Source organism: Peromyscus californicus, unplaced genomic scaffold (genome assembly GCF_007827085.1).
Source record: "Peromyscus californicus insignis strain IS unplaced genomic scaffold, ASM782708v3 Scaffold_13__1_contigs__length_99412109, whole genome shotgun sequence".
Lineage (NCBI taxonomy): Eukaryota > Metazoa > Chordata > Mammalia > Rodentia > Cricetidae > Peromyscus > Peromyscus californicus.
The window spans coordinates 16,504,324-16,512,561 of NW_026294424.1; the positions used below are offsets into that span (position 1 = coordinate 16,504,324).

General features: G+C 40.8%; 1 non-coding gene across 1 annotated transcript; it reads right to left on the reverse strand.

Annotated features, from left to right (window-relative positions):
• Positions 1-5,075: 5,075 nt before the first annotated feature.
• Positions 5,076-5,149, reverse strand: Trnak-cuu (transfer RNA lysine (anticodon CUU)). Its single transcript has one exon. It is a non-coding gene; the product is annotated as a tRNA-Lys (tRNA).
• Positions 5,150-8,238: the final 3,089 nt, after the last annotated feature.

Genomic DNA, 8,238 nt, shown 5'->3' on the forward strand with positions numbered 1-8,238 from the left:
AGGAAATTTCCAAAGGCTGACCCACCTCCTCCCTAAACCATAAAACAGTCAGTATGCACCTTTAGTTCTCTAGAAACATCATGGCTGTTCCTAACAACAGAAGGAACAAAAGAATCTAATTGGTTAGACTGAAAAGCTTGCGTTGTATGTCAGTTGACAGTGATGGAACACTTGAGGAAAACCCTTAATCTTTGATTTCTGATTGGTGAAAATTGTAACTGTTATTGGCAACAAATGTTTGTGGGTTTTATGCTTAAATATTTGCTTCACCTGGCATTTGAGGTCACGGTTCAGCTCCTGAGTCTGATGGGTCAGCACCGACTTTCCTTCTTCTGTTGTGCTGTCCTACATTAAACCTTGCTTTGCAGTAACCTCTTGTGTCTGCTTGGGTTGATTCAGAGCCTCAGACCACAGCAACACCCTTTCAAATCAACCGCCTTTTATCTTTCTTAGTCCTTGTTGTCAATCATAACTTCAACAGAGATACTATATCATTCTTGTTTTATGAAGTAGAAACCAATGTTTACATAGACAGGATCTGCTCTATGGATGCCCGACTGTCTAAACTGTACTTTTTAGCATTTGGTTGTACTAGGTCCAAGCTGCATTCCCAGTGATTCTCAGAAAATGTGTTAGTTACCTAAGAAGGGGTTACAGTTAGATGATAGATGTCAAATGTCTGCAAGTGCAGGCAACTGATGTTACACACACACACAGAGAGTGTGTGTGTACCTAACATGTGTACATCCTGGGTTCAATCCTGAGTGCTGGAACAAGAAAAAGAGGAGGAGGAGCAGGAGGAGAAGTAGTAGTAGTAGTAACCAGTAGAACAAACCAGGTATTCACATTTTTGTCTCTTTAGACCATGCTATATATATCATTTCATTTTAAATCTGCATCAGAAAAAAATGTGACATAAGCCTAAGCTTGACTGTAGTCACCTTTCAAACATATAGCATGCAACAGACTATTTTACATCATTTGATTGCATTTCTTTACTTCTATATTTTCATTCTCCCTTAACCAAAATCGCCTTACCTTTCCCCTTGTCTCCTGTTGTTCAGCTTTCTATGGCCCCACATTGGAATGCTAAAATGTTGTCGGTTGTGTTTTACTCTTTTGACTCTTCGGTCTTTGGCACTTTTGGGGGCCTGCCACCCAGCTCCCAAATAAATCACACACAGAGAGACTTATTATTATTTATAAATTTCCAGCCTTAGCTTGGCTTGTAGCTTGCCAGCTTTTCTTAAATTGTCCCAGCTACCTTTTGCCTCTGGACTTTTTCCTGTTCTTACTTCTGTATATCTTACTCTGTGGCTGGCTGTGTGCCTGGATGATTGGCTGCTGGTGTCCTCTTCTCCTTGTTCTCTTGCCCTTTCTTCTTTTGCTCCCAGATTTCTCCTCCTATTGACTCTCTCTACCTGCCAACCCCACCTATCCTTTCTCCTGCCTTGCTATTGGCCATCCAGCTCTTTATTAGACCATCAGGTGTTTTAGACAGGCAAAGTAACACAGCTTCACAGTATTAAACAAATGCAACATTAAAAAAATGCAGCACAGCTTTGCGTCATTAAACAAATGTTCCACAGCATAAACAAATGTAACAACATGTCTTAATATTCTACAATATCCCCCCATTCCTTCCTTCCATTTATTTTCACTGTACATTTTTAAATTTTTTATTTTATGTGCATGGTTGTTTTGCATGTATATTTGTGTGTCACATGTGTGTCTGATGGGTCAGCACCGACTTTCCTTCTTCTTTTGTGCTGTCCTACATTAAACTTACACATTACACATGGAGGCTAGAATAGGGCACTGAATCCCCCTGAACTGGAGTCACACATGATTGTGAGTCAACATGTAGGGGCTGGGAACTGAACCTGAATCTCTCAAAGAACAGCGGAGTCTCTTCACTGCTGAGCCATCTCTCAGCAGCACCTATACTATGATTTAATTGAAAATGTTTTCTATACATTTAGCATGAAATTATTCCTCTATATTCATGATTTGTAAATTTGTCAATTTTTCCCAGTGTCGCACAGCTCTTGAGTGTCTGTTTTCCCTTTCCTACTGGTTTATATTGTCATTGTCCAATTCCTCTACCTTGCCTTTAAGCCCTGGTAGTCTATCCTCCCCTTGATTTACTCTATTAGTGAAGCGTTCCGTAGAACTCTTTATTTGATTTATTGAATATTAAATTCCAATACTTCAGGGTTCTTTTTTAGGAGTTTTCTTTATTGAACACTACTTTCATGATCTGTATTGACTTCCTTATTTCAATCAGTTTTTTATCTTCTCTTGGAATACACTGGGAAATATATTGTGTCATCATTTATTTGAACTTTATTTGATCATTCTTTTGAATTCTTTGCCTGACATTTTATCTAATTTACTCTCTTGGGAGGTTGTGCTGGCTAGTTGTATGTTTACTTGATGCAGGCTATAGTCATCTGAGGGAGGAACCTTCAGTTGATAGATTGCCTTCATAAGATTGGGCTGTAGGCAAGCCTGGAAAGCATTTTCTTAATTAATGATGTGCACACAGCCCATTGTGGGTGGTGCCACCCCTGAACTGAACAAGTCACAAGGGGCAAGCCAGTAAGCAGCACTCCTCCATGGCCTCTGCATCAGCTCTGACTCCAGGTTCATGCCCTGCTTGAGTTCCTGACCTGACTTCCTTTGATGAGGAGCAGTGATGTGGAAGTGTAAGCAAACAAACCCCTTCTATCCCATGTTGCTTTTAGTCATAGTGTTTCATCACAGCAACAGAAACCCTAACTAATACTGGGGTCATTACTATGGAGTAGTAATTTTTGGAGGAGTCATAGTGCATGCCTTGATTTTTCCATGTTTCTTGTGTTTCTGTGTTGGGACTTCTGTACCTGGGCTTAGGTCATTGGTTATATCTCCTTTCAGTGAAGGGTTTGCAATGTTTAGGATATGGTGTTGTGCAGTATCCACTAGAAAAAACTACTTGGACATGGGTTTAAGCCAGTAGAAAGTCTTTATTAGCCAGCCAGAAACTACACTGGATGTTTGGGATCCCAGTGTAATGCCAAGCCTTCCTCAGGATGAGCTTTTAAGCACAAAAACCATATCCTGAGTTGACATACCTCAGTTAACAAGAACAGTTAGCCAGAAGCAGAATGACAGAAGCCAAAAGACAAGGTTCATACATTTAGAGATGTTCCTATAACTGTGGACTTTGATGGATTAGGTCTTTGTTTTCATTTTGGCAGGTGTGCTGTCTATGGGCTGACGTCCATCATGAAGTCAGCTGTGCTTAGATCTGGGGGCCTATGATAGTCATAGAGTGAAGGTATTGTTTTCCTACCCTAGACAAGCGTTGGAGGCATGAGGCTCTTCTCTAAGAATGGAGTACTCTCTGCAAAAACAATCACTATCGAATTGAAGACTCACTATGAAAAGGCAATAAGAGGTGAGTGACTTGTTTCATACCCAGGGAGGCCTGCCCTTAGGTCCCATCCCTGGGCCCCAGCCATTCCCGGGGAAGACCCGCCCAACTTGGCCCCAGTTGCTGGCCAGTGGGCAGGGCTCCTGTGGGAAGGTTCCCCTTCTCCAAGACCCCCCAAAGGACCCTGCAATCTACATGCACTGCTCCCACACCCATCTGCCCGAGACTCCCACCACTTCCTGAGGAGTGTAACCCCCAGCTCTCATCTGGCCCAGAGAGCTCCCATCCAGCCCAGAGAGCTCCCATCTGGCCCAGAGAGCTCCCATCCAGCCCAGAGAAAGAGAGAGCTCTCATTGAACAAAGAGCCCTCATTGGACCAAGAGTAAACTCAGGAGACAGGGACTCTGCCAGCCCTGATTAGACCAAGAGTGGATTTCTGAGAAGTAGAATCTGCCACCTTTCATTGGACCAAGAGAGGCTTCCTGAAACACAGAATCTGTCAGCTCTGACTGGACCAAGAGCCCTGATAAGACCAAGAAAAAATTCATGAGTTACCGAATCAACTAGCTTGGGTTGACCCAAGAGCAGCTCGCTGAGACACAGAAGCTGCCTGTTCCAATCAGACCAAGAGCTAAGATTAGACCCAGAAGGGCCCCCTGAGACACAGACACAACAAACACAGAGTGGACCAACAGCAACTCGCTCAGACACAGGCACCTCTCATACCTATTAGACAAGGAGATAGGCAGATGTCAAGGCAGAAGTACATACAACAACATAAAGAGCAATACAGCATCACCAGAACCTAGCCCTCCTCCAACAGCAAGACCTGTGTTCACATCACAGGGCAGAAGAAGCAGAAGAAAGCAACCTTAAGAATAGCATCATGAAGATGCTAGAAGCCTTTCAAGAAAAAAAATCAGAAATGAAATTGAGGAAAAAATAAACAAAAAAGTGGAGGAAATCAATAAAGAAAATGAGAAAAAGTCAAACAAAAAATGGGAAGAAATCTATAAAGACCTAGAGGAAAAGACAAAAAAGTGGAAGAAAACAATATATAAACCCTTAAAGAAAAAGCAGTGAAAGAGGTGAGGGAAACAGTCCAAGACCTGAAAAGGGAAATGGAAACAATGAAGAAGACACAAACAGAGGGAACGCTGGAAATAGAAAATCTGAGTAAATGAACAGGAAACACAGATGCAAGCATAACCAACAGAATACAAGAGATGGAAGATAGAATCTCTGGTGTAGAGGATACTGCTGTGAGATGTTCTGTATGTCAAATGTGTTGCTCTGATTGGTCAATAAATAAAACACTGATTGGCCATTGGCTAGGCAGGAAGTATAGGTGGGACGAGGAGGAGAATAGAGCTGGGAAGTGGAAGGCTGAGTCAGAGAGACACTGCCAGCCGTCATCAGGACAAGGAAGATGTAAAGTACCGGTAAGCCACAAGCCACGTGGCAAGGTATAGATTAATGGAAATGGATTAATTTAAGCTGTAAGAACAGTTAGCAAGAAGCCTGCCATGGCCATACAGTTTATAACCAATATAAGTCTCTGTGTTTACTTGGTCAGGTTTGAGTGGCTGTGGGACTGGCGGGTGTCAGAGATTTGTCCTGACTGTGGGCAAGGCAGGAAAACTCTAGCAACAAATGGCGCCCAACGTGGGGCTCGAACCCACGACCCTGAGATTAAGAGTCTCATGCTCTACCAACTGAGCTAGCCAGCGCCGTTTCAGGCTTAGAAGGCTTCAGTTCAAAGCAATAGGCTCAAGCTAATATAAAAAAAAATAAGCCACATAAAGATGGCTACCACACAAAGAATCTGGATTATGTTCTCTTTGATATTCGTAACTAAAGAAAAACATTTGATTACAAAAGCTGTTGAGTTATGCCAAAATATATATTTTAAAGGTACCTTGACTTCAAAATTTGGATATAAGGATATGTTGCTTTGGAAAGGAGGCTCTGCTTTTGTTTCCACAGAAAGCCAGAGTCTATGGATTTGTTCCAGATTAAGACACATCAGGTTTGACCTGCCAAGACCACCTGAAAGGTCTCCAATGACACCATGGCCCAGATGATCCAACATCCAGAATCATTTCAAGGCAACTGGCTCAGACGATACACCCTCATGGACTATTTCATAATCCTAAAATTTTCTTTGTGTCCCCATAAGATACAGCACCCCCCTCCAGCAGAAAGTAGTAAGAAAAGCTACGCCCAAATTCCCAAATTATATGTAACTTTACTTTAAGGTTAAAACCTTCCTTTTTGAAAATAAAAAGGGGGGGAAGTGCTGTGAGATGTTCTGTATGTCAAATGTGTTGCTCTGATTGGTCAATAAATAAAACACTGATTGGCCATTGGCTAGGCAGGAAGTATAGGTGGGACGAGGAGGAGAATAGAACTGGGAAGTGGAAGGCTGAGTCAGAGAGACACTGCCAGCCACCATCAGGACAAGGAAGATGTAAAGTACCGGTAAGCCACAAGCCACGTGGCAAGGTATAGATTAATGGAAATGGATTAATTTAAGCTGTAAGAACAGTTAGCAAGAAGCCTGCCACGGCCATACAGTTTATAACCAATATAAGTCTCTGTGTTTACTTGGTCGGGTTTGAGTGGCTGTGGGACTGGCGGGTGTCAGAGATTTGTCCTGACTGTGGGCAAGGCAGAAAAACTCTAGCAACAGGATACAATAGAGGAAATGGATTTGTCAGTCAAAGAAAACACCAAAGCCAAAATAGTCATAACACAAAATGTCCAAGAAATCTGGGACACCATGAAAAAACCAAACCTAAGAATAATAGGGATAGAGGAAGGAGAAAAATACCAACTCAAAGGCACAGAAAATATATTCAACAAGATCATAGAAGCAAACCTTCCCAACTTAAAGAAGGAAATGCCTATGAAGATACAAGAAGCCTATAGAACACCAAACAGACTAGACCCCCCAAAGAAGTCCCCTCGCCACATAATAATTAAACAACTAAATGTACAGAATAAAGAAAGAATATTAAGAGCAGCAAAGGAAAAAGGCCAAGAGACTTATAAAGGCAAACCCATCAGAATAACACCCGATTTCTCAATGGAGACTTTGAAAGTCAGAAGGACCTGGACAGATGTAATGCAGACGCTAAGAGACCATGGATACCAGCCTAGACTAATATACCCAGCAAAACTTTCAATCATCATAGATGGAGTGAACAAGACATTCCAAGACAAAACCAGATTTAAACAATACTTATCCACAAACCCAACCCTATAGAAAGCACTAGAAGGAAAATTCCAACCTAAGGAAGTCAGATACACCCACAAAAACACAGGCAACAGATAACACCACAGCAGTAAACCCCAAAGAAGAGAAGTACACAACACTACCACCAAAAGATAACAGGAATGAACAATCACTGGTCATTAATATCCCTTAATATCAATGGACTTAATTCACCTATAAAAAGACACAGGCTAACAGAATGGATACAGAAGCAGGACCCATCTTTCTGCTGCATACAAGAAACATACCTCAAATTCAAAGATAGACACTACCTAACAATAAAAGGCTGGGGAAAGACTTTCCAATCAAATGGTCTTAAGAAGCAAGCTGGTGTAGCCATCCTAATATCCAGCAAAATAGACCAAACTAAAATCAATCAAATGAGATCAAGCAGGGCATTACATACTCATCACAGGAAAGATCCAACAAGATCAAGTTTCAATTCTGAACATTTATGCCCCAAACACAAGGGCAACCACATATGTAAAAGAAACATTACTAAAGCTTAAATCACATATAAAACCCCACATATTAATAGTGGGAGACTTCAACACCTCACTCTCACCACTGGACAGATATGCCAAGTCAAAACTTAACAGAGAAATAAAGGACTTAACTGATGTTATGACTCAAATGGACTTAATCAATATTTACAGAACATTCCATCCTAACAAAAAAGAATATACCTTCTTCTCAGCACCCCATGGAACCTTCTCTAAAATTGACCACATACTTGGCCACAAAGCAAATATCAACAGATACAAAAAAATTGGAATAACCTCCTGTGTTCTATCAGAACACCATGGTTTAAAGTTAAATTTCAACAACAGCAAAAACTACTGAAAGCCTACAATCTCATGGAAACTGAATAATGTTCAACTGAATCACCAATGGGTCAATGAAGAAATAAAGAAATTAAAGACTTCCTAGAGATCAATGAAAATTAATATACCACATACCCAAACTTATGGGACACTATGAAAGCAGTGCTAAGAGGAAAATTCATAGCACTAAATGCCCACATAAAAAAGTTGGAGAAATCTCACACTAGTGACTTAACAGCACACCTGAAAGCTCTAGAACAAGAAGAAGCAAAGTCACCCAGGAGGAATAGATGCCAGGAAATAAATTGAGAGCTGAAATCAATAAAATAGAAACAAAGAGAACAATACAAAGAATCAATTAAACAAAGAGTTGGTTCTTTGAGAAAATCTACAAGATAGACAAGCCCTTATCCAAACTAACCAAAAGGCAGAGAGAGAGCATCCAAATTAGCAAAATCAGAAATGAAAAGGAGACATAACTAACACTGAAGAAATCCAGAGATTCATCAGGTCATACTTCAAAAACCTCTACTCCACAAAACTGGAAAATCTAAAAGAAATGGATAATTTTCTGGATAGGTACCACACACCTAACTTAAATCAAGACCAGATAAACTATTTAAATAGTCCAATAACCCCTAAGGAAATAGAATCAGGCATTAAAATCTCCCAACCAAAAAAAAAAAAAAAAAAAAAAAAGCCCAGGACCAGATGGTTTC